Genomic DNA, 25,537 nt, shown 5'->3' with positions numbered 1-25,537 from the left:
GGTGTTCCAGGACTACTTTCCTGCGTTTTGACTTCGTCCTGATGCAGTCCCTCCTGGGAAATTTGTGCTCGTCCACTGAGTCTCCAGAATGCAGAAGCCTCGGAGGCAGCTGCAGAAAAGAAGGGCTGCGCCGAATTTCTTGGGAAGCAAGATCATAAACAGAGCCTTGTGTTTGGGAATGAGCAGCCGCTGGATTTTGTAATTGCCTTCATGTGCACTGAATGCCAGGCTGGGATTTTCATGCCACAACAACGAGCTGGGCAGGAACAGGAAAAGAGCACGGCCATCGGACAGCAATTTGCAGCTTGCCCAGGAAAGAGCAGTGATTTTGGAGCGTTCCGCAAATCCGTGTCTCTGGGCAAGAGCGTGATTAGTCCTCTGTGCTGGTAAGCTTTCTCTCTGCGAGGCACACTGGCAAAGCTTTTCGCTACGATGCAGTCCACTCAGGACGCAGACTACGGCTGTCCGGAGCTGTCCGGAGGGAAGTGCCGCTCCCCGGGGTCTTTCTGCCGAAGCCGCGCTTCGGAGCCTGCACCTGCCGCTGCCCTCATCTGTGCACGAAACAGCCGCTTCTTCACCTCCGAGAGCCGCAGAAAGCGGTGGCTTGTACGAGGCGAAGAACGAGGCCGGCTTGTGTGCGCATTCTTCGGACTGCTAAAGGACAGTGGCTGCAGCTCCCTGCCCCTTCAATTCACTGCTGGCATGCTTATGGCAGGTGTTCCAGGACTACTTTCCTGCGTTTTGACTTCGTCCTGATGCAGTCCCTCCTGGGAAATTCGTGCTCGTCCCCTGAGTCTCCGGGATGCAGAGGCCTCGGTGGCAGCTGCAGAAAAGAAGGGCTGCGCTGAATTGGTGGGGAAGCAAGAGCATTAACAGCGCCTTGTGTTTGGGAATGAGCAGTTGCTGGATTTTGGTAATTGCCTTCACTGTGCGCTGAATGCCAGGATGGGATATGCACGCTTAAAACTACGAGCTGGGCAGGAGCAGGCAGAGAGCACGGCCATCCGACAGCACTTTGCAGCTTACCCAGGAAAGAGCAGTGTTTTTGGAGCGTTTCGCAAATCCGTGTCTCTGGGCAAGAGCGTGAATAGCCATCTGTGCTGGTAAACTTTCTCTCTGCGAAACACACTGGCATAGCTTTTCGCTACGATGCAGTCCACTAGGGACACAGACTTGGGGCTCTCCGGAGCGTTCCAGAGAGGAGTGCCGGTCGCCGGGGTCTTTCGGCCGATGACACGCTGCGGAGCTTAGGGCTGCGGCTCTGGTGTGCTGAGCGCAAAGTAGCCGCTTCTTCGCCTTTGAGAGCCGGAGAGAGTTGTGGTGTCTAAGAGGCGAAAAAGCAAACCATAGGCAGCCGGGCCCGTGTGTGCAGCCTTCGTGCTGCTAGAGAAGGCTGCCTGCAGCTCCATGCCCTTTCAATTCACTGCTGGCATGCTTATGGCAGGTGTTCCAGGACTACTTTCCAGCGTTTTGACTTCGTCCTGATGCAGTCCCTCCTGGGAAATTCGTGCTCGTCCCCTGAGGCTCCGGGATGCAGAGACCTCGGTGGCAGCTGCAGAAAAGAAGGACTGCGCTGAATTTGTCGGGAAGCAAGAGCATAAACAGCGCCTTGTGTTTGGGAATGAGCAGCTGCTGGATTTTGCAATTGCCTTCACTGTGCACTGAATGCCAGGCTGGGATGTGCGCGCTTAAAATTACGAGCTGGGCAGGAGAAGGAAAAGAGCACGGCCATCTGAGAGCATTTCCGAGCCTGCCCAGGAAAGAGCAGTGTCTTTGGAGCGTTCCGCAAATCCGTGTCTCTGGGCAAGAGCGTGATTAGTCCTCTGTGCTGGTAAGATTTCTCTCTGCGAGGCACACTGGCAAAGCTTTTCGCTACGATGCAGTCCACTCAGGACGCAGACTACGGCTGTCCGGAGCTGTCCGGAGGGAAGTGCCGCTCCCCGGCGTCTTTCTGCCGAAGCCGCGCTTCGGAGCCTGCACCTGCCGCTGCCCTCATCTGTGCACGAAGCAGCCGCTTCTTCACCTCCGAGAGCCGCAGAAAGCGGTGGCTTGTACGAGGCGAAGAACGAGGCCGGCTTGTGTGCGCATTCTTCGGACTGCTAAAGGACAGTGGCTGCAGCTCCCTGCCCCTTCAATTCACTGCTGGCATGCTTATGGCAGGTGTTCCAGGACTACTTTCCTGCGTTTTGACTTCGTCCTGATGCAGTCCCTCCTGGGAAATTCGTGCTCGTCCCCTGAGGCTCCGGGATTCAGAGGCCTCGGTGGCAGCTGCAGAAAAGAAGGTCTGCGCTGAATTGGTGGGGAAGCAAGAGCATTAACAGCGCCTTGTGTTTGGGAATGAGCAGTTGCTGGATTTTGGTAATTGCCTTCACTGTGCGCTGAATGCCAGGATGGGATATGCAGGCTTAAAACTACGAGCTGGGCAGGAGCAGGCAGAGAGCACGGCCATCCGACAGCACTTTGCAGCTTACCCAGGAAAGAGCAGTGTTTTTGGAGCGTTCCACAAATCTGTGTCTCTAGGCAAGTGCGGGATAAGTCCGCTGTGCTGGTAAGCTTTTTCCCTGCGAGGCACACTGGCAAAGCTTTTCGCTAAGATGCAGTCCACTCAGGACGCAGACTACGGCTGTCCGGAGCTGTCCGGAGGGAAGTGCCGCTCCCCGGCGTCTTTCTGCCGAAGCCGCGCTTCGGAGCCTGCACCTGCCGCTGCCCTCATCTGTGCACGAAACAGCCGCTTCTTCACCTCCGAGAGCCGCAGAGAGCGGTGGCTTATACGAGGCGAAGAACGAGGCCGGCTTGTGTGCGCATTCTTCGGACTGCTAAAGGACAGTGGCTGCAGCTCCCTGCCCCTTCAATTCACTGCTGGCATGCTTATTGCAGGTGGTCCTGGACTACTTTCCTGCGTTTTGACTTCGTCCTGGTGCAGTCCCTCCTGGGAAATTTGTGCTCGTCCACTGAGGCTCCGGAATGCAGAAGCCTCGGTGGCAGCTGCAGAAAAGAAGGGCTGCGCCGAATTTGTCGGGAAGCAAGAGCATAAACAGTGCCTTGTGTTTGGGAATGAGCAGCCGCTGGATTTTGGCAATTGCCTTCACTGTGAACCTAATGGCAGGGTGGGATTTTCATGCCACAACAACGAGCTGGGCAGGAGCAGGCAAAGGGCACGGCCATCCGACAGCACTTTGCAGCTTGCCCAGGAAAGAGCAGTGTTTTTGGAGCGTTCCGCATACGTGTCTCTGGGCAAGAGCGTGAATAGCCATCTGTGCTGGTAAACTTTCTCTCTGCGAAACACACTGGCATAGCTTTTCGCTACGATGCAGTCCACTAGGGACACAGACTTGGGGCTCTCCGGAGCGTTCCGGAGAGGAGTGCCAGTCGCCGGGGTCTTTTGGCCGATGACACGCTGCGGAGCTTAGGGCTGCGGCTCTGGTGTGCTGAGCGCAAAGTAGCCGCTTCTTCGCCTTTGAGAGCCGGAGAGAGTTGTGGTGTCTAAGAGGCGAAAAAGCAAACCATAGGCAGCCGGGCCCATGTGTGCAGCCTTCGTGCTGCTAGAGAAGGCTGCCTGCAGCTCCATGCCCTTTCAATTCACTGCTGGCATGCTTATGGCAGGTGTTCCAGGACTACTTTCCTGCGTTTTGACTTCGTCCTGATGCAGTCCCTCCTGGGAAATTCGTGCTCGTCCCCTGAGGCTCCGGGATGCAGAGACCTCGGTGGCAGCTGCAGAAAAGAAGGACTGCGCTGAATTTGTCGGGAAGCAAGAGCATAAACAGCGCCTTGTGTTTGGGAAGGAGCAGCTGCTGGATTTTGCAATTGCCTTCACTGTGCACTGAATGCCAGGCTGGGATGTGCGCGCTTAAAATTACTGGGCTGGAGAAGGAAAAGAGCACGGCCATCTGAGAGCATTTCCTAGCCTGCCCAGGAAAGAGCAGTGTCTTTGGAGCGTTCCGCAAATCCGTGTCTCTGGGCAAGAGCGTGATTAGTCCTCTGTGCTGGTAAGCTTTTTCCCTGCGAGACACAGTGGCAAAGCTTTTCGCTAAGATGCAGTCCACTGAGTACGCAGACTACGGCTGTCCGGAGCTGTCCGGAGGGAAGTGCCGCTCCCCGGCGTCTTTCTGCCGAAGCCACGCTTCGGAGCCTGCACCTGCCACTGCCCTCATCTGTGCATGAAACAGCCGCTTCTTCACCTCCGAGAGCCACAGAGAGCGGTGGCCTGTACGAGGTGAAGAACGAGGCCGGCGCACACCTACCACTGCCCTCATCTCTGCACGAAGCAGCCGCTTCTTCACCTCTGAGAGCCGCAGAGAGAGGTGGCCTGTACGAGGCGAAGAACGAGGCCGGCTTGTGTGCGCATTCTTTGGACTGCTAAAGGACAGTGGCTGCAGCTCCCTGCCCCTTCAATTCACTGCTGGCATGCTTATGGCAGGTGGTCCTGGACTACTTTCCTGCGTTTTGATTTTGCCCTGATACAGTCCCTCCTGGGAAATTCGTGCTCGTCCCCTGAGGCTCCGGGATGCAGAGGCCTCAGGGGCAGCTGCAGAAAAGAAGGACTGCGCTGAATTTGTCGGGAAGCAAGAGCATAAACAGCGCTTTCTGTTTGGGAATGATCAGCTGCAGGATTTTGCAATTGCCTTCACGGTGCACTGAATGCCAGGGTGGGATGTGCGCGCTAAAAACTACGAGCTGGGCAGGAGCAGGCAGACAGCACGGCCATCCGACAGCACTTTGCAGCTTGCCCAGGAAAGAGCAGTGTTTTTGGAGCGTTTCACAAATCCGTGTCTCTGGGCAAGAGCGGGATAAGTCCGCTTTGCTGGTAAGGCTTTTCCCTGCGAGACACACTGGCAAAGCTTTTCGCTACGATGCAGTCCACTCAGGTCGCAGACTACAGCTGTCCGGAGCTGTCCGGAGGGAGGTGCCGCTCCCCGGCGTCTTTCTGCCGAAGTCGCGCTTCGGAGCCTGCACCTGCCTCTGCCCTCATCTGTGCACGAAACAGCCGCTTCTTCACCTCCGAGAGTCGCAGAGAGAGGTGGCTTATACGAGGCGAAGAACGAAGCCGGCTTGTGTGCGCATTCTTCGGACTGCTAAAGGACAGTGGCTGCAGCTCCGTGCCCCTTCAATTCACTGCTGGCATGCTTATGGCAGGTGTTCCAGGACTACTTTCCTGCGTTTTGACTTCGTCCTGATGCAGTCCCTCCTGGGAAATTCGTGCTCGTCCCCTGAGGCTCCGGGATGCAGAAGCCTCGGTGGCAGCTGCAGAAAAGAAGGGCTGCGCTGAATTTGTCGGGAAGCAAGAGCATAACCAGCGCCTTGTGTTTGGGAATGAGCAGCTGCTGGATTTTGCAATTGCCTTCATGTGCACTGAATGCCAGGCTGGGATTTTCATGCCACAACAACGAGCTGGGCAGGAACAGGAAAAGAGCACGGCCATCGGACAGCACTTTGCAGCTTGCCCAGGAAAGAGCAGTGATTTTGGAGCGTTCCGCAAATCCGTGTCTCTGGGCAAGAGTGTGATTAGTCCTCTGTGCTGGTAAGCTTTCTCTCTGCGAGGCACACTGGCAAAGCTTTTCGCTACGATGCAGTCCACTCAGGACGCAGACTACGGCTGTCCGGACCTGTCCGGAGGGAAGTGCCGCTCCCCGGGGTCTTTCTGCCGAAGCCACGCTTCGGAGCCTGCACCTGCCGCTGCCCTCATCTGTGCACGAAACAGCCGCTTCTTCACCTCCGAGAGCCGCAGAGAGCGGTGGCTTATACGAAGCGAAGAACGAGGCCGGCTTGTGTGCGCATTCACCGGACTGCTAAAGGACAGTGGCTGCAGCTCCCTGCCCCTTCAATTCACTGCTGGCATGCTTATTGCAGGTGGTCCTGGACTACTTTCCTGCGTTTTGACTTCGTCCTGGTGCATTTCCTCCTGGGAAATTTGTGCTCGTCCACTGAGGCTCCGGAATGCAGAAGCCTCGGAGGCAGCTGCAGAAAAGAAGGGCTGCGCCGAATTTCTCGGGAAGCAAGATCATAAACAGAGCCTTGTGTTTGGGAATGAGCAGCCGCTGGATTTTGTAATTGCCTTCATGTGCACTGAATTCCAGGCTGGGATTTTCATGCCACAACAACGAGCTGGGCAGGAGCAGGCAAAGGGCACGGCCATCCGACAGCACTTTGCAGCTTGCCCAGGAAAGAGCAGTGTTTTTGGAGCGTTCCGCATACGTGTCTCTGGGCAAGAGCGTGAATAGCCATCTGTGCTGGTAAACTTTCTCTCTGCGAAACACACTGGCAAAGCTTTTCGCTACGATGCAGTCCACTAGGGACACAGACTTGGGGCTCTCCAGAGCGTTCCGGAGAGGAGTGCCGGTCGCTGGGGTCTTTCGGCCGATGACACGCTGCGGAGCTTAGGGCTGCGGCTCTGGTGTGCTGAGCGCAAAGTAGCCGCTTCTTCGCTTTTGAGAGCCGGAGAGAGTTGTGGTGTCTAAGAGGCGAAAAAGCAAACCATAGGCAGCCGGGCCCGTGTGTGCAGCCTTCGTGCTGCTAGACAAGGCTGCCTGCAGCTCCATGCCCTTTCAATTCACTGCTGGCATGCTTATGGCAGGTGTTCCAGGACTACTTTCCAGCGTTTTGACTTCGTCCTGATGCAGTCCCTCCTGGGAAATTCGTGCTCGTCCCCTGAGGCTCCGGGATGCAGAGACCTCGGTGGCAGCTGCAGAAAAGACGGACTGCGCTGAATTTGTCGGGAAGCAAGAGCATAAACAGCGCCTTGTGTTTGGGAATGAGCAGCTGCTGGATTTTGCAATTGCCTTCACTGTGCACTGAATGCCAGGCTGGGATGTGCGCACCTAAAACTACGAGCTGGGCAGGAGAAGGAAAAGAGCACGGCCATCTGAGAGCATTTCCTAGCCTGCCCAGGAAAGAGCAGTGTCTTTGGAGCGTTCCGCAAATCCGTGTCTCTGGGCAAGAGCGTGATTAGTCCTCTGTGCTGGTAAGCTTTTTCCCTGCGAGACACACTGGCAAAGCTTTTCGCTAAGATGCAGTCCTGTCAGGACGCAGACTACGGCTGTCCGGAGCTGTCCGGAGGGAAGTGCCGCTCCCCGGCGTCTTTCTGCCGAAGCCACGCTTCGGAGCCTGCACCTGCCGCTGCCCTCATCTGTGCACGAAACAGCCGCTTCTTCACCTCCGAGAGCCGCAGAGAGCGGTGGCTTATACGAGGCGAAGAACGAGGCCGGCGCACACCTACCGCTGCCCTCATCTCTGCACGAAGCAGCCGCTTCTTCACCTCTGAGAGCCGCAGAGAGAGGTGGCCTGTACGAGGCGAAGAACGAGGCCGGCTTGTGTGCGCATTCTTTGGACTGCTAAAGGACAGTGGCTGCAGCTCCCTGCCCCTTCAATTCACTGCTGGCATGCTTATGGCAGGTGGTCCTGGACTACTTTCCTGCGTTTTGATTTTGCCCTGATACAGTCCCTCCTGGGAAATTTGTGCTCGTCAACTGAGGCTCCGGGATGCAGAGGCCTCAGGGGCAGCTGCAGAAAAGAAGGACTGCGCTGAATTTGTCGGGAAGCAAGAGCATAAACAGCGCTTTCTGTTTGGGAATGAGCAGCTGCAGGATTTTGCAATTGCCTTCACGGTGCACTGAATGCCAGGGTGGGATGTGCGCGCTAAAAACTACGAGCTGGGCAGGAGCAGGCAGACAGCACGGCCATCCGACAGCACTTTGCAGCTTACCCAGGAAAGAGCAGTGTTTTTGGAGCGTTCCACAAATCTGTGTCTCTAGGCAAGAGCGGGATAAGTCCGCTGTGCTGGTAAGCTTTTTCCCTGCGAGGCACACTGGCAAAGCTTTTCGCTAAGATGCAGTCCACTCAGGACGCAGACTACGGCTGTCCGGAGCTGTCCGGAGGGAAGTGCCGCTCCCCGGGGTCTTTCTGCCGAAGCCGCGCTTCGGAGCCTGCACCTGCCGCTGCCCTCATCTGTGCACGAAACAGCCGCTTCTTCACCTCCGAGAGCCGCAGAGAGCGGTGGCTTATACGAGGCGAAGAACGAGGCCGGCTTGTGTGCGCATTCTTCGGACTGCTAAAGGACAGTGGCTGCAGCTCCCTGCCCCTTCAATTCACTGCTGGCATGCTTATTGCAGGTGGTCCTGGACTACTTTCCTGCGTTTTGACTTCGTCCTGGTGCAGTCCCTCCTGGGAAATTTGTGCTCGTCCACTGAGGCTCCTGAATGCAGAAGCCTCGGAGGCAGCTGCAGAAAAGAAGGGCTGCGCCGAATTTGTCGGGAAGCAAGAGCATAAACAGAGCCTTGTGTTTGGGAATGAGCAGCCGCTGGATTTTGGCAATTGCCTTCACTGTGAACCTAATGGCAGGGTGGGATTTTCATGCCACAACAACGAGCTGGGCAGGAGCAGGCAAAGGGCACGGCCATCCGACAGCACTTTGCAGCTTGCCCAGGAAAGAGCAGTGTTTTTGGAGCGTTCCGCATACGTGTCTCTGGGCAAGAGCGTGAATAGCCATCTGTGCTGGTAAACTTTCTCTCTGCGAAACACACTGGCATAGCTTTTCGCTACGATGCAGTCCACTAGGGACACAGACTTGGGGCTCTCCGGAGCGTTCTGGAGAGGAGTGCCGGTCGCCGGGGTCTTTCGGCCGATGACACGCTGCGGAGCTTAGGGCTGCGGCTCTGGTGTGCTGAGCGCAAAGTAGCCGCTTCTTCGCCTTTGAGAGCCGGAGAGAGTTGTGGTGTCTAAGAGGCGAAAAAGCAAACCATAGGCAGCCGGGCCCGTGTGTGCAGCCTTCGTGCTGCTAGAGAAGGCTGCCTGCAGCTCCATGCCCTTTCAATTCACTGCTGGCATGCTTATGGCAGGTGTTCCAGGACTACTTTCCAGCGTTTTGACTTCGTCCTGATGCAGTCCCTCCTGGGAAATTCGTGCTCGTCCCCTGAGGCTCCGGGATGCAGAGACCTCGGTGGCAGCTGCAGAAAAGAAGGACTGCGCTGAATTTGTCGGGAAGCAAGAGCATAAACAGCACCTTGTGTTTGGGAAGGAGCAGCTGCTGGATTTTGCAATTGCCTTCACTGTGCACTGAATGCCAGGCTGGGATGTGCGCGCTTAAAATTACTGGGCTGGAGAAGGAAAAGAGCACGGCCATCTGAGAGCATTTCCTAGCCTGCCCAGGAAAGAGCAGTGTCTTTGGAGCGTTCCGCAAATCCGTGTCTCTGGGCAAGAGCGTGATTAGTCCTCTGTGCTGGTAAGCTTTTTCCCTGCGAGACACACTGGCAAAGCTTTTCGCTAAGATGCAGTCCACTCAGGACGCAGACTACGGCTGTCCGGAGCTGTCCGGAGGGAAGTGCCGCTCCCCGGCGTCTTTCTGCCGAAGCCACGCTTCGGAGCCTGCACCTGCCACTGCCCTCATCTGTGCATGAAACAGCCGCTTCTTCACCTCCGAGAGCCACAGAGAGCGGTGGCCTGTACGAGGCGAAGAACGAGGCCGGCGCACACCTACCACTGCCCTCATCTCTGCACGAAGCAGCCGCTTCTTCACCTCTGAGAGCCGCAGAGAGAGGTGGCCTGTACGAGGCGAAGAACGAGGCCGGCTTGTGTGCGCATTCTTTGGACTGCTAAAGGACAGTGGCTGCAGCTCCCTGCCCCTTCAATTCACTGCTGGCATGCTTATGGCAGGTGGTCCTGGACTACTTTCCTGCGTTTTGATTTTGCCCTGATACAGTCCCTCCTGGGAAATTCGTGCTCGTCCCCTGAGGCTCCGGGATGCAGAGGCCTCAGGGGCAGCTGCAGAAAAGAAGGACTGCGCTGAATTTGTCGGGAAGCAAGAGCATAAACAGCGCTTTCTGTTTGGGAATGAGCAGCTGCAGGATTTTGCAATTGCCTTCACGGTGCACTGAATGCCAGGGTGGGATGTGCGCGCTAAAAACTACGAGCTGGGCAGGAGCAGGCAGACAGCACGGCCATCCGACAGCACTTTGCAGCTTGCCCAGGAAAGAGCAGTGTTTTTGGAGCGTTTCACAAATCCGTGTCTCTGGGCAAGAGCGGGATAAGTCCGCTTTGCTGGTAAGGCTTTTCCCTGCGAGACACACTGGCAAAGCTTTTCGCTACGATGCAGTCCACTCAGGTCGCAGACTACAGCTGTCCGGAGCTGTCCGGAGGGAGGTGCCGCTCCCCGGCGTCTTTCTGCCGAAGTCGCGCTTCGGAGCCTGCACCTGCCTCTGCCCTCATCTGTGCACGAAACAGCCGCTTCTTCACCTCCGAGAGTCGCAGAGAGAGGTGGCTTATACGAGGCGAAGAACGAAGCCGGCTTGTGTGCGCATTCTTCGGACTGCTAAAGGACAGTGGCTGCAGCTCCGTGCCCCTTCAATTCACTGCTGGCATGCTTATGGCAGGTGTTCCAGGACTACTTTCCTGCGTTTTGACTTCGTCCTGATGCAGTCCCTCCTGGGAAATTCGTGCTCGTCCCCTGAGGCTCCGGGATGCAGAAGCCTCGGTGGCAGCTGCAGAAAAGAAGGGCTGCGCTGAATTTGTCGGGAAGCAAGAGCATAAACAGCGCCTTGTGTTTGGGAATGAGCAGCTGCTGGATTTTGCAATTGCCTTCATGTGCACTGAATGCCAGGCTGGGATTTTCATGCCACAACAATGAGCTGGGCAGGAACAGGAAAAGAGCACGGCCATCGGACAGTACTTTGCAGCTTGCCCAGGAAAGAGCAGTGATTTTGGAGCATTCCGCAAATCCGTGTCTCTGGGCAAGAGTGTGATTAGTCCTCTGTGCTGGTAAGCTTTCTCTCTGCGAGGCACACTGGCAAAGCTTTTCGCTACGATGCAGTCCACTCAGGACGCAGACTACGGCTGTCCGGACCTGTCCGGAGGGAAGTGCCGCTCCCCGGGGTCTTTCTGCCGAAGCCACGCTTCGGAGCCTGCACCTGCCGCTGCCCTCATCTGTGCACGAAACAGCTGCTTCTTCACCTCCGAGAGCCGCAGAGAGCGGTGGCTTATACGAAGCGAAGAACGAGGCCGGCTTGTGTGCGCATTCACCGGACTGCTAAAGGACAGTGGCTGCAGCTCCCTGCCCCTTCAATTCACTGCTGGCATGCTTATTGCAGGTGGTCCTGGACTACTTTCCTGCGTTTTGACTTCGTCCTGGTGCAGTCCCTCCTGGGAAATTTGTGCTCGTCCACTGAGGCTCCGGAATGCAGAAGCCTCGGAGGCAGCTGCAGAAAAGAAGGGCTGCGCCGAATTTCTCGGGAAGCAAGATCATAAACAGAGCCTTGTGTTTGGGAATGAGCAGCCGCTGGATTTTGTAATTGCCTTCATGTGCACTGAATTCCAGGCTGGGATTTTCATGCCACAACAACGAGCTGGGCAGGAGCAGGCAAAGGGCACGGCCATCCGACAGCACTTTGCAGCTTGCCCAGGAAAGAGCAGTGTTTTTGGAGCGTTCCGCATACGTGTCTCTGGGCAAGAGCGTGAATAGCCATCTGTGCTGGTAAACTTTCTCTCTGCGAAACACACTGGCAAAGCTTTTCGCTACGATGCAGTCCACTAGGGACACAGACTTGGGGCTCTCCAGAGCGTTCCGGAGAGGAGTGCCGGTCGCTGGGGTCTTTCGGCCGATGACACGCTGCGGAGCTTAGGGCTGCGGCTCTGGTGTGCTGAGCGCAAAGTAGCCGCTTCTTCGCTTTTGAGAGCCGGAGAGAGTTGTGGTGTCTAAGAGGCGAAAAAGCAAACCATAGGCAGCCGGGCCCGTGTGTGCAGCCTTCGTGCTGCTAGACAAGGCTGCCTGCAGCTCCATGCCCTTTCAATTCACTGCTGGCATGCTTATGGCAGGTGTTCCAGGACTACTTTCCAGCGTTTTGACTTCGTCCTGATGCAGTCCCTCCTGGGAAATTCGTGCTCGTCCCCTGAGGCTCCGGGATGCAGAGACCTCGGTGGCAGCTGCAGAAAAGACGGACTGCGCTGAATTTGTCGGGAAGCAAGAGCATAAACAGCGCCTTGTGTTTGGGAATGAGCAGCTGCTGGATTTTGCAATTGCCTTCACTGTGCACTGAATGCCAGGCTGGGATGTGCGCGCTTAAAATTACGAGCTGGGCAGGAGAAGGAAAAGAGCACGGCCATCTGAGAGCATTTCCTAGCCTGCCCAGGAAAGAGCAGTGTCTTTGGAGCGTTCCGCAAATCCGTGTCTCTGGGCAAGAGCGTGATTAGTCCTCTGTGCTGGTAAGCTTTTTCCCTGCGAGACACACTGGCAAAGCTTTTCGCTAAGATGCAGTCCTGTCAGGACGCAGACTACGGCTGTCCGGAGCTGTCCGGAGGGAAGTGCCGCTCCCCGGCGTCTTTCTGCCGAAGCCACGCTTCGGAGCCTGCACCTGCCGCTGCCCTCATCTGTGCATGAAACAGCCGCTTCTTCACCTCCGAGAGCCACAGAGAGCGGTGGCCTGTACGAGGCGAAGAACGAGGCCGGCGCACACCTACCGCTGCCCTCATCTCTGCACGAAGCAGCCGCTTCTTCACCTCTGAGAGCCGCAGAGAGAGGTGGCCTGTACGAGGCGAAGAACGAGGCCGGCTTGTGTGCGCATTCTTTGGACTGCTAAAGGACAGTGGCTGCAGCTCCCTGCCCCTTCAATTCACTGCTGGCATGCTTATGGCAGGTGGTCCTGGACTACTTTCCTGCGTTTTGATTTTGCCCTGATACAGTCCCTCCTGGGAAATTTGTGCTCGTCAACTGAGGCTCCGGGATGCAGAGGCCTCAGGGGCAGCTGCAGAAAAGAAGGACTGCGCTGAATTTGTCGGGAAGCAAGAGCATAAACAGCGCTTTCTGTTTGGGAATGAGCAGCTGCAGGATTTTGCAATTGCCTTCACGGTGCACTGAATGCCAGGGTGGGATGTGCGCGCTAAAAACTACGAGCTGGGCAGGAGCAGGCAGACAGCACGGCCATCCGACAGCACTTTGCAGCTTACCCAGGAAAGAGCAGTGTTTTTGGAGCGTTCCACAAATCTGTGTCTCTAGGCAAGAGCGGGATAAGTCCGCTGTGCTGGTAAGCTTTTTCCCTGCGAGGCACACTGGCAAAGCTTTTCGCTAAGATGCAGTCCACTCAGGACGCAGACTACGGCTGTCCGGAGCTGTCCGGAGGGAAGTGCCGCTCCCCGGGGTCTTTCTGCCGAAGCTGCGCTTCGGAGCCTGCACCTGCCGCTGCCCTCATCTGTGCACGAAACAGCCGCTTCTTCACCTCCGAGAGCCGCAGAGAGCGGTGGCTTATACGAGGCGAAGAACGAGGCCGGCTTGTGTGCGCATTCTTCGGACTGCTAAAGGACAGTGGCTGCAGCTCCCTGCCCCTTCAATTCACTGCTGGCATGCTTATTGCAGGTGGTCCTGGACTACTTTCCTGCGTTTTGACTTCGTCCTGGTGCAGTCCCTCCTGGGAAATTTGTGCTCGTCCACTGAGGCTCCTGAATGCAGAAGCCTCGGAGGCAGCTGCAGAAAAGAAGGGCTGCGCCGAATTTGTCGGGAAGCAAGAGCATAAACAGAGCCTTGTGTTTGGGAATGAGCAGCCGCTGGATTTTGGCAATTGCCTTCACTGTGAACCTAATGGCAGGGTGGGATTTTCATGCCACAACAACGAGCTGGGCAGGAGCAGGCAAAGGGCACGGCCATCCGACAGCACTTTGCAGCTTGCCCAGGAAAGAGCAGTGTTTTTGGAGCGTTCCGCATACGTGTCTCTGGGCAAGAGCGTGAATAGCCATCTGTGCTGGTAAACTTTCTCTCTGCGAAACACACTGGCATAGCTTTTCGCTACGATGCAGTCCACTAGGGACACAGACTTGGGGCTCTCCGGAGCGTTCTGGAGAGGAGTGCCGGTCGCCGGGGTCTTTCGGCCGATGACACGCTGCGGAGCTTAGGGCTGCGGCTCTGGTGTGCTGAGCGCAAAGTAGCCGCTTCTTCGCCTTTGAGAGCCGGAGAGAGTTGTGGTGTCTAAGAGGCGAAAAAGCAAACCATAGGCAGCCGGGCCCGTGTGTGCAGCCTTCGTGCTGCTAGAGAAGGCTGCCTGCAGCTCCATGCCCTTTCAATTCACTGCTGGCATGCTTATGGCAGGTGTTCCAGGACTACTTTCCAGCGTTTTGACTTCGTCCTGATGCAGTCCCTCCTGGGAAATTCGTGCTCGTCCCCTGAGGCTCCAGGATGCAGAGACCTCGGTGGCAGCTGCAGAAAAGAAGGACTGCGCTGAATTGGTGGGGAAGCAAGAGCATAAACAGCGCCTTGTGTTTGGGAATGAGCAGCTGCTGGATTTTGCAATTGCCTTCACGGTGCACTGAATGCCAGGCTGGGATGTGCGCGCTTAAAATTACGAGCTGGGCAGGAGAAGGAAAAGAGCACGGCCATCTGAGAGCATTTCCTAGCCTGCCCAGGAAAGAGCAGTGTCTTTGGAGCGTTCCGCAAATCCGTGTCTCTGGGCAAGAGCGTGATTAGTCCTCTGTGCTGGTAAGCTTTTTCCCTGCGAGACACACTGGCAAAGCTTTTCGCTAAGATGCAGTCCTGTCAGGACGCAGACTACGGCTGTCCGGAGCTGTCCGGAGGGAAGTGCCGCTCCCCGGCGTCTTTCTGCCGAAGCCACGCTTCGGAGCCTGCACCTGCCGCTGCCCTCATCTGTGCACGAAACAGCCGCTTCTTCACCTCCGAGAGTCGCAGAGAGAGGTGGCTTATACGAGGCGAAGAACGAGGCCGGCTTGTGTGCGCATTCTTCGGACTGCTAAAGGACAGTGGCTGCAGCTCCGTGCCCCTTCAATTCACTGCTGGCATGCTTATGGCAGGTGTTCCAGGACTACTTTCCTGCGTTTTGACTTCGTCCTGATGCAGTCCCTCCTGGGAAATTCGTGCTCGTCCCCTGAGGCTCCGGGATGCAGAAGCCTCGGAGGCAGCTGCAGAAAAGAAGGGCTGCGCTGAATTTGTCGGGAAGCAAGAGCATAACCAGCGCCTTCTGTTTGGGAATGAGCAGCTGCTGGATTTTGCAATTGCCTTCATGTGCACTGAATGCCAGGCTGGGATTTTCATGCCACAACAACGAGCTGGGCAGGAACAGGAAAAGAGCACGGCCATCGGACAGCAATTTGCAGCTTGCCCAGGAAAGAGCAGTGATTTTGGAGCGTTCCGCAAATCCGTGTCTCTGGGCAGGAGCGTGATTAGTCCTCTGTGCTGGTAAGCTTTCTCTCTGCGAGGCACACTGGCAAAGCTTTTCGCTACGATGCAGTCCACTCAGGACGCAGACTACGGCTGTCCGGACCTGTCCGGAGGGAAGTGCCGCTCCCCGGGGTCTTTCTGCCGAAGCCGCGCTTCGGAGCCTGCACCTGCCACTGCCCTCATCTGTGCACGAAGCAGCCGCTTCTTCACCTCCGAGAGCCGTAGAGAGCGGTGGCTTGTACGAGGCGAAGAACGAGGCCGGCTTGTGTGCGCATTCTTCGGACTGCTAAAGGACAGTGGCTGCAGCTCCCTGCCCCTTCAATTCACTGCTGGCATGCTTATGGCAGGTGTTCCAGGACTACTTTCCTGCGTTTTGACTTCGTCCTGGTGCAGTCCCTCCTGGGAAATTCGTGCTCGTCCCCTGAGGCTCCGGGATGCAGAGGCCTCGGTGGCAGCTGCAGAAAAGAAGGTCTGCGCTGAATTGGTCGGGAAGCAAGAGCATTAACAGCGCCTTGTGTTTGGGAATGAGCAGCTGCTGGATTTTGGTACTTGCCTTCACTGTGCGCTGAATGCCAGGATGGGATATGCGCGCTTAAAACTACGAGCTGGGCAGGAGCAGGCAGAGAGCACGGCCATCCGACAGCACTTTGCAGCTTACCCAGGAAAGAGCAGTGTTTTTGGAGCGTTCCACAAATCTGTGTCTCTAGGCAAGAGCGGGATAAGTCCGCTGTGCTGGTAAGCTTTTTCCCTGCGAGGCACACTGGCAAAGCTTTTCGCTAAGATGCAGTCCACTCAGGACTCAGACTACGGCTGTCCGGAGCTGTCCGGAGGGAAGTGCCGCTCCCCGGCGTCTTTCTGCCGAAGCCGCGCTTCGGAGCCTGCACCTGCCGCTGCCCTCATCTGTGCACGAAACAGCCGCTTCTTCACCTCCGAGAGCCGCAGAGAGCGGTGGCTTATACGAGGCGAAGAACGAGGCCGGCTTGTGTGCGCATTCTTCGGACTGCTAAAGGACAGTGGCTGCAGCTCCGTGCCCCTTCAATTCACTGCTGGCATGCTTATTGCAGGTGGTCCTGGACTACTTTCCTGCGTTTTGACTTCGTCCTGGTGCAGTCCCTCCTGGGAAATTTGTGCTCGTCCACTGAGGCTCCGGAATGCAGAAGCCTCGGAGGCAGCTGCAGAAAAGAAGGGCTGCGCCGAATTTGTCGGGAAGCAAGAGCATAAACAGAGCCTTGTGTTTGGGAATGAGCAGCCGCTGGATTTTGGCAATTGCCTTCACTGTGAACCTAATGGCAGGGTGGGATTTTCATGCCACAACAACGAGCTGGGCAGGAGCAGGCAAAGGGCACGGCCATCCGACAGCACTTTGCAGCTTGCCCAGGAAAGAGCAGTGTTTTTGGAGCGTTCCGCATACGTGTCTCTGGGCAAGAGCGTGAATAGCCATCTGTGCTGGTAAACTTTCTCTCTGCGAAACACACTGGCATAGTTTTTCGCTACGATGCAGTCCACTAGGGACACAGACTTGGGGCTCTCCGGAGCGTTCTGGAGAGGAGTGCCGGTCGCCGGGGTCTTTCGGCCGATGACACGCTGCGGAGCTTAGGGCTGCGGCTCTGGTGTGCTGAGCGCAAAGTAGCCGCTTCTTCGCCTTTGAGAGCCGGAGAGAGTTGTGGTGTCTAAGAGGCGAAAAAGCAAACCATAGGCAGCCGGGCCCGTGTGTGCAGCCTTCGTGCTGCTAGAGAAGGCTGCCTGCAGCTCCATGCCCTTTCAATTCACTGCTGGCATGCTTATGGCAGGTGTTCCAGGACTACTTTCCAGCGTTTTGACTTCGTCCTGATGCAGTCCCTCCTGGGAAATTCGTGCTCGTCCCCTGAGGCTCCAGGATGCAGAGACCTCGGTGGCAGCTGCAGAAAAGAAGGACTGCGCTGAATTTGTCGGGAAGCAAGAGCATAAACAGCGCCTTGTGTTTGGGAATGAGCAGCTGCTGGATTTTGCAATTGCCTTCACTGTGCACTGAATGCCAGGCTGGGATGTGCGCGCTTAAAATTACGAGCTGGGCAGGAGAAGGAAAAGAGCACGGCCATCTGAGAGCATTTCCTAGCCTGCCCAGGAAAGAGCAGTGTCTTTGGAGCGTTCCGCAAATCCGTGTCTCTGGGCAAGAGCGTGATTAGTCCTCTGTGCTGGTAAGCTTTTTCCCTGCGAGACACACTGGCAAAGCTTTTCGCTAAGATGCAGTCCTGTCAGGACGCAGACTACGGCTGTCCGGAGCTGTCCGGAGGGAAGTGCCGCTCCCCGGCGTCTTTCTGCCGAAGCCACGCTTCGGAGCCTGCACCTGCCGCTGCCCTCATCTGTGCACGAAACAGCCGCTTCTTCACCTCCGAGAGCCGCAGAGAGAGGTGGCTTATACGAGGCGAAGAACGAGGCCGGCTTGTGTGCGCATTCTTCGGACTGCTAAAGGACAGTGGCTGCAGCTCCCTGCCCCTTCAATTCACTGCTGGCATGCTTATGGCAGGTGGTCCTGGACTACTTTCCTGCGTTTTGACTTCGTCCTGGTGCAGTCCCTCCTGGGAAATTTGTGCTCGTCCACTGAGGCTCCGGAATGCAGAAGCCTCGGAGGCAGCTGCAGAAAAGAAGGGCTGCGCCGAATTTGTCGGGAAGCAAGAGCATAAACAGAGCCTTGTGTTTGGGAATGAGCAGCCGCTGGATTTTGGCAATTGCCTTCACTGTGCACCTAATGGCAGGGTGGGATTTTCATGCCACAACAACGAGCTGGGCAGGAGCAGGCAAAGGGCACGGCCATCCGACAGCACTTTGCAGCTTGCCCAGGAAAGAGCAGTGTTTTTGGAGCGTTCCGCATACGTGTCTCTGGGCAAGAGCGTGAATAGCCATCTGTGCTGGTAAACTTTCTCTCTGCGAAACACACTGGCATAGCTTTTCGCTACGATGCAGTCCACTAGGGACACAGACTTGGGGCTCTCCGGAGCGTTCCGGAGAGGAGTGCCGGTCGCCGGGGTCTTTTGGCCAATGACATGCTGCGGAGCTTAGGGCTGCGGCTCTGGTGTGCTGAGCGCAAAGTAGCCGCTTCTTCGCCTTTGAGAGCCGGAGAGAGTTGTGGTGTCTAAGAGGCGAAAAAGCAAACCATAGGCAGGCGGGCCCGTGTGTGCAGCCTTCGTGCTGCTAGAGAAGGCTGCCTGCAGCTCCATGCCCTTTCAATTCACTGCTGGCATGCTTATGGCAGGTGTTCCAGGACTACTTTCCAGCGTTTTGACTTCGTCCTGATGCAGTCCCTCCTGGGAAATTTGTGCTCGTCCACTGAGGCTCCGGGATGCAGAGACCTCGGTGGCAGCTGCAGAAAAGAAGGACTGCGCTGAATTTGTCGGGAAGCAAGAGCATAAACAGCGCCTTGTGTTTGGGAATGAGCAGCTGCTGGATTTTGCAATTGCCTTCACTGTGCACTGAATGCCAGGCTGGGATGTGCGCGCTTAAAATTACGAGCTGGGCAGGAGAAGGAAAAGAGCACGGCCATCTGAGAGCATTTCCTAGCCTGCCCAGGAAAGAGCAGTGTCTTTGGAGCGTTCCGCAAATCCGTGTCTCTGGGCAAGAGCGTGATTAGTCCTCTGTGCTGGTAAGCTTTTTCCCTGCGAGACACACTGGCAAAGCTTTTTGCTAAGATGCAGTCCTGTCAGGACGCAGACTACGGCTGTCCGGAGCTGTCCGGAGGGAAGTGCCGCTCCCCGGCGTCTTTCTGCCGAAGCCACGCTTCGGAGCCTGCACCTGCCGCTGCCCTCATCTGTGCATGAAACAGCCGCTTCTTCACCTCCGAGAGCCACAGAGAGCGGTGGCCTGTACGAGGCGAAGAACGAGGCCGGCGCACACCTACCGCTGCCCTCATCTCTGCACGAAGCAGCCGCTTCTTCACCTCTGAGAGCCGCAGAGAGAGGTGGCCTGTACGAGGCGAAGAACGAGGCCGGCTTGTGTGCGCATTCTTTGGACTGCTAAAGGACAGTGGCTGCAGCTCCCTGCCCCTTCAATTCACTGCTGGTATGCTTATGGCAGGTGGTCCTGGACTACTTTCCTGCGTTTTGATTTTGCCCTGATACAGTCCCTCCTGGGAAATTCGTGCTCGTCCCCTGAGGCTCCGGGATGCAGAGGCCTCAGGGGCAGCTGCAGAAAAGAAGGACTGCGCTGAATTTGTCGGGAAGGAAGAGCATAAACAGCACTTTCTGTTTGGGAATGAGCAGCTGCAGGATTTTGCAATTGCCTTCACGGTGCACTGAATGCCAGGGTGGGATGTGCGCGCTAAAAACTACGAGCTGGGCAGGAGCAGGCAGACAGCACGGCCATCCGACAGCACTTTGCAGCTTGCCCAGGAAAGAGCAGTGTTTTTGGAGCGTTTCACAAATCCGTGTCTCTGGGCAAGAGCGGGATAAGTCCGCTGTGCTGGTAAGGCTTTTCCCTGCGAGACACACTGGCAAAGCTTTTCGCTAAGATGCAGTCCACTCAGGACGCAGACTACAGCTGTCCGGAGCTGTCCGGAGGGAGGTGCCGCTCCCCGGCGTCTTTCTGCCGAAGTCGCGCTTCGGAGCCTGCACCTGCCTCTGCCGTCATCTGTGCACGAAACAGCCGCTTCTTCACCTCCGAGGGTCGCAGAGAGAGGTGGCTTATACGAGGCGAAGAACGAAGCCGGCTTGTGTGCGCATTCTTCGGACTGCTAAAGGACAGTGGCTGCAGCTCCATGCCCTTTCAATTCACTGCTGGCATGCTTATGGCAGGTGTTCCAGGACTACTTTCCAGCGTTTTGACTTCGTCCTGATGCAGTCCCTCCTGGGAAATTCGTGCTCGTCCCCTGAGGCTCCGGGATGCAGAGACCTCGGTGGCAGCTGCAGAAAAGAAGGACTGCGCTGAATTTGTCGGGAAGCAAGAGCATAAACAGCGCCTTGTGTTTGGGAATGAGCAGCTGCTGGATTTTGCAATTGCCTTCACTGTGCACTGAATGCCAGGCTGGGATGTGCGCGCTTAAAATTACGAGCTGGGCAGGAGAAGGAAAAGAGCACGGCCATCTGAGAGCATTTCCTAGCCTGCCCAGGAAAGAGCAGTGTCTTTGGAGCGTTCCGCAAATCCGTGTCTCTGGGCAAGAGCGTGATTAGTCCTCTGTGCTGGTAAGCTTTTTCCCTGCGAGACACACTGGCAAAGCTTTTCGCTAAGACGCAGTCCTGTCAGGACGCAGACTACGGCTGTCCGGAGCTGTCCGGAGGGAAGTGCCGCTCCCCGGCGTCTTTCTGCCGAAGCCACGCTTCGGAGCCTGCACCTGCCGCTGCCCTCATCTGTGCACGAAACAGCCGCTTCTTCACCTCCGAGAGCCACAGAGAGCGGTGGCCTGTACGAGGCGAAGAACGAGGCCGGCGCACACCTACCGCTGCCCTCATCTCTGCACGAAGCAGCCGCTTCTTCACCTCTGAGAGCCGCAGAGAGAGGTGGCCTGTACGAGGCGAAGAACGAGGCCGGCTTGTGTGCGCATTCTTTGGACTGCTAAAGGACAGTGGCTGCAGCTCCCTGCCCCTTCAATTCACTGCTGGCATGCTTATGGCAGGTGGTCCTGGACTACTTTCCTGCGTTTTGATTTCGCCCTGATACAGTCCCTCCTGGGAAATTCGTGCTCGTCCACTGAGGCTCCGGGATGCAGAGGCCTCAGGGGCAGCTGCAGAAAAGAAGGACTGCGCTGAATTTGTCGGGAAGCAAGAGCATAAACAGCACTTTCTGTTTGGGAATGAGCAGCTGCAGGATTTTGCAATTGCCTTCACGGTGCACTGAATGCCAGGGTGGGATGTGCGCGCTAAAAACTACGAGCTGGGCAGGAGCAGGCAGAGAGCACGGCCATCCGACAGCACTTTGCAGCTTGCCCAGGAAAGAGCAGTGTTTTTGGAGCGTTTCACAAATCCGTGTCTCTGGGCAAGAGCGGGATAAGTCCGCTGTGCTGGTAAGCTTTTTCCCTGCGAGGCACACTGGCAAAGCTTTTCGCTAAGATGCAGTCCACTCAGGACTCAGGCTACGGCTGTCCGGATCTGTCCGGAGGGAAGTGCCGCTCCCCGGGGTCTTTCTGCCGAAGCCGCGCTTCGGAGCCTGCACCTGCCTCTGCCCTCATCTGTGCACGAAACAGCCGCTTCTTCACCTCCGAGAGCCGCAGAGAGCGGTGGCTTATACGAGGCGAAGAACGAGGCCGGCTTGTGTGCGCATTCTTCGGACTGCTAAAGGACAGTGGCTGCAGCTCCCTGCCCCTTCAATTCACTGCTGGCATGCTTATGGCAGGTGGTCCTGGACTACTTTCCTGCGTTTTGACTTCGTCCTGGTGCAGTCCCTCCTGGGAAATTTGTGCTCGTCCACTGAGGCTCCGGAATGCAGAAGCCTCGGAGGCAGCTGCAGAAAAGAAGGACTGCGCTGAATTTGTCGGGAAGCAAGAGCATAAACAGAGCCTTGTGTTTGGGAATGAGCAGCTGCTGGATTTTGCAATTGCCTTCACTGTGCGCTGAATGCCAGGATGGGATATGCACGCTTAAAACTACGAGCTGGGCAGGAGCAGGCAGAGAGCACGGCCATCCGACAGCACTTTGCAGCTTACCCAGGAAAGAGCAGTGTTTTTGGAGCGTTTCGCAAATCCGTGTCTCTGGGCAAGAGCGTGAATAGCCATCTGTGCTGGTAAACTTTCTCTCTGCGAAACACACTGGCATAGCTTTTCGCTACGATGCAGTCCACTAGGGACACAGACTTGGGGCTCTCCGGAGCGTTCCGGAGAGGAGTGCCGGTCGCCGGGGTCTTTCGGCCGATGACACGCTGCGGAGCTTAGGGCTGCGGCTCTGGTGTGCTGAGCGCAAAGTAGCCGCTTCTTCGCCTTTGAGAGCCGGAGAGAGTTGTGGTGTCTAAGAGGCGAAAAAGCAAACCATAGGCAGCCGGGCCCGTGTGTGCAGCCTTCGTGCTGCTAGAGAAGGCTGCCTGCAGCTCCATGCCCTTTCAATTCACTGCTGGCATGCTTATGGCAGGTGTTCCAGGACTACTTTCCTGCGTTTTGACTTCGTCCTGATGCAGTCCCTCCTGGGAAATTCGTGCTCGTCCCCTGAGGCTCCGGGATGCAGAGACCTCGGTGGCAGCTGCAGAAAAGAAGGACTGCGCTGAATTTGTCGGGAAGCAAGAGCATAAACAGCGCCTTGTGTTTGGGAATGAGCAGCTGCTGGATTTTGCAATTGCCTTCACTGTGCACTGAATGCCAGGCTGGGATGTGCGCGCTTAAAATTACGAGCTGGGCTGGAGAAGGAAAAGAGCACGGCCATCTGAGAGCATTTCCGAGCCTGCCCAGGAAAGAGCAGTGTCTTTGGAGCGTTCCGCAAATCCGTGTCTCTGGGCAAGAGCGTGATTAGTCCTCTGTGCTGGTAAGCTTTCTCTCTGCGAGGCACACTGGCAAAGCTTTTCGCTACGATGCAGTCCACTCAGGACGCAGACTACGGCTGTCCGGAGCTGTCCGGAGGGAAGTGCCGCTCCCCGGCGTCTTTCTGCCGAAGCCGCGCTTCGGAGCCTGCACCTGCCGCTGCCCTCATCTGTGCACGAAGCAGCCGCTTCTTCACCTCCGAGAGCCGCAGAAAGCGGTGGCTTGTACGAGGCGAAGAACGAGGCCGGCTTGTGTGCGCATTCTTCGGACTGCTAAAGGACAGTGGCTGCAGCTCCCTGCCCCTTCAATTCACTGCTGGCATGCTTATTGCAGGTGTTCCAGGACTACTTTCCTGCATTTTGACTTCGTCCTGATGCAGTCCCTCCTGGGAAATTCGTGCTCGTCCCCTGAGGCTCCGGGATGCAGAGGCCTCGGTGGCAGCTGCAGAAAAGAAGGTCTGCGCTGAATTGGTGGGGAAGCAAGAGCATTAACAGCGCCTTGTGTTTGGGAATGAGCAGTTGCTGGATTTTGGTAATTGCCTTCACTGTGCGCTGAATGCCAGGATGGGATATGCAGGCTTAAAACTACGAGCTGGGCAGGAGCAGGCAGAGAGCACGGCCATCCGACAGCACTTTGCAGCTTACCCAGGAAAGAGCAGTGTTTTTGGAGCGTTCCACAAATCTGTGTCTCTAGGCAAGTGCGGGATAAGTCCGCTGTGCTGGTAAGCTTTTTCCCTGCGAGGCACACTGGCAAAGCTTTTCGCTAAGATGCAGTCCACTCAGGACGCAGACTACGGCTGTCCGGAGCTGTCCGGAGGGAAGTGCCGCTCCCCGGGGTCTTTCTGCCGAAGCCGCGCTTCGGAGCCTGCACCTGCCGCTGCCCTCATCTGTGCACGAAACAGCCGCTTCTTCACCTCCGAGAGCCGCAGAGAGCGGTGGCTTATACGAGGCGAAGAACGAGGCCGGCTTGTGTGCGCATTCTTCGGACTGCTAAAGGACAGTGGCTGCAGCTCCCTGCCCCTTCAATTCACTGCTGGCATGCTTATTGCAGGTGGTCCTGGACTACTTTCCTGCATTTTGACTTCGTCCTGGTGCAGTCCCTCCTGGGAAATTTGTGCTCGTCCACTGAGGCTCCGGAATGCAGAAGCCTCGGAGGCAGCTGCAGAAAAGAAGGGCTGCGCCGAATTTGTCGGGAAGCAAGAGCATAAACAGTGCCTTGTGTTTGGGAATGAGCAGCCGCTGGATTTTGGCAATTGCCTTCACTGTGAACCTAATGGCAGGGTGGGATTTTCATGCCACAACAACGAGCTGGGCAGGAGCAGGCAAAGGGCACGGCCATCCGACAGCACTTTGCAGCTTGCCCAGGAAAGAGCAGTGTTTTTGGAGCGTTCCGCATACGTGTCTCTGGGCAAGAGCGTGAATAGCCATCTGTGCTGGTAAACTTTCTCTCTGCGAAACACACTGGCATAGCTTTTCGCTACGATGCAGTCCACTAGGGACACAGACTTGGGGCTCTCCGGAGCGTTCCGGAGAGGAGTGCCAGTCGCCGGGGTCTTTCGGCCGATGACACGCTGCGGAGCTTAGGGCTGCGGCTCTGGTGTGCTGAGCGCAAAGTAGCCGCTTCTTCGCCTTTGAGAGCCGGAGAGAGTTGTGGTGTCTAAGAGGCGAAAAAGCAAACCATAGGCAGCCGGGCCCATGTGTGCAGCCTTCGTGCTGCTAGAGAAGGCTGCCTGCAGCTCCATGCCCTTTCAATTCACTGCTGGCATGCTTATGGCAGGTGTTCCAGGACTACTTTCCTGCGTTTTGACTTCGTCCTGATGCAGTCCCTCCTGGGAAATTCGTGCTCGTCCCCTGAGGCTCCGGGATGCAGAGACCTCGGTGGCAGCTGCAGAAAAGAAGGACTGCGCTGAATTTGTCGGGAAGCAAGAGCATAAACAGCACCTTGTGTTTGGGAAGGAGCAGCTGCTGGATTTTGCAATTGCCTTCACTGTGCACTGAATGCCAGGCTGGGATGTGCGCGCTTAAAATTACTGGGCTGGAGAAGGAAAAGAGCACGGCCATCTGAGAGCATTTCCTAGCCTGCCCAGGAAAGAGCAGTGTCTTTGGAGCGTTCCGCAAATCCGTGTCTCTGGGCAAGAGCGTGATTAGTCCTCTGTGCTGGTAAGCTTTTTCCCTGCGAGACACAGTGGCAAAGCTTTTCGCTAAGATGCAGTCCACTGAGTACGCAGACTACGGCTGTCCGGAGCTGTCCGGAGGGAAGTGCCGCTCCCCGGCGTCTTTCTGCCGAAGCCACGCTTCGGAGCCTGCACCTGCCGCTGCCCTCATCTGTGCACGAAACAGCCGCTTCTTCACCTCCGAGAGCCGCAGAAAGCGGTGGCTTGTACGAGGCGAAGAACGAGGCCGGCTTGTGTGCGCATTCTTCGGACTGCTAAAGGACAGTGGCTGAAGCTCCCTGCCCCTTCAATTCACTGCTGGCATGCTTATGGCAGGTGTTCCAGGACTACTTTCCTGCGTTTTGACTTCGTCCTGATGCAGTCCCTCCTGGGAAATTCGTGCTCGTCCCCTGAGTCTCCGGGATGCAGAGGCCTCGGTGGCAGCTGCAGAAAAGAAGGGCTGCGCTGAATTGGTGGGGAAGCAAGAGCATTAACAGCGCCTTGTGTTTGGGAATGAGCAGTTGCAGGATTTTGGTAATTGCCTTCACTGTGCGCTGAATGCCAGGATGGGATATGCACGCTTAAAACTACGAGCTGGGCAGGAGCAGGCAGAGAGCACGGCCATCCGACAGCACTTTGCAGCTTACCCAGGAAAGAGCAGTGTTTTTGGCGCGTTTCGCAAATCCGTGTCTCTGGGCAAGAGCGTGAATAGCCATCTGTGCTGGTAAACTTTCTCTCTGCGAAACACACTGGCATAGCTTTTCGCTACGATGCAGTCCACTAGGGACACAGACTTGGGGCTCTCCGGAGCGTTCCGGAGAGGAGTGCCGGT

Source organism: Lonchura striata, chromosome Z, assembly GCF_046129695.1.
Source record: "Lonchura striata isolate bLonStr1 chromosome Z, bLonStr1.mat, whole genome shotgun sequence".
In the NCBI taxonomy this organism is placed as follows: domain Eukaryota; kingdom Metazoa; phylum Chordata; class Aves; order Passeriformes; family Estrildidae; genus Lonchura; species Lonchura striata.
Note: the sequence above shows the minus strand (reverse complement) of the source record.